Genomic DNA, 948 nt, shown 5'->3' with positions numbered 1-948 from the left:
TATTAAGGTTCTTATGAAAATGCAAATGTGTTTACCTGGTTCTAGAACTTGCATTATAAGATCTGTGGTTGAATGGCCAAAACAGAATTGCAGAAGTCAGGAGATACACACATAAGATACAAGACTCTATTACAAACAGAATTTTGAATTTGAGTGAGACATTTTCCCTCCCTGAACTTATTTGCTCATTTGTAAAATGAGGTGGTTGAATGATAACGTCAAAAGTTTTTTCTGTTCCAACACGGCATAACTCTAAATGCTATTAAGTTCATTGTAAATCTCTTAATAGAACCCACATCCAATATCATATGGAATGGGGAAAAATTGAAAGCATTCCCACTTAGAACTAAACCAGACAAGGTTGCCCACCATCTCCACTTCTATTCAACACAGTGCTGGAAGTCCTTGCAAAGAAATCAGACAAGAGAAGGGAATTAAGGGTGTCCAAATAGGGTTAGAAGAGGTCAAACTCTCACTCTTTGCTGATGATATGCTATTATACCTAGAAAATCCCAAGGATTCAGTCAAGAGACTCCTGGAATTGATAAACAAATTCAGTAAAGTCTCAGGATACAAAATTAATGCACACAAATTACTGGCATTCATATAAGCCAATAACAGTGAAGCCAAAAATCAAATGAAAGATGCAACACCTTTCACAATAGCATTAAAGAAAATTAAATATTTAGGAATATATTTAATGAAGGAGGTGAGAGATATTTATAGGGAAAACTATGAAACACTGAGAAAAGAAATTATAGATGATGTGCACAGATGGAAATCACTACCATGCTCATGGATTGGTAGAATCAATATTGTTAAAATGTCTATTCTACCTAAAGTGATCTACAGAATTAATACAATCCCTATCAAAATTTCACCATCATTCTTTACAGATTTAGAAAAAATAATTCTATGCTTCCTCTGGAACCAGAGAAGACCTTGTAT

Source organism: Propithecus coquereli, unplaced genomic scaffold (assembly GCF_000956105.1).
Source record: "Propithecus coquereli isolate 6110/MARCELLA unplaced genomic scaffold, Pcoq_1.0 Scaffold204, whole genome shotgun sequence".
NCBI classification, from domain to species: Eukaryota; Metazoa; Chordata; class Mammalia; order Primates; family Indriidae; genus Propithecus; species Propithecus coquereli.
This window is presented reverse-complemented; position numbering follows the sequence as displayed.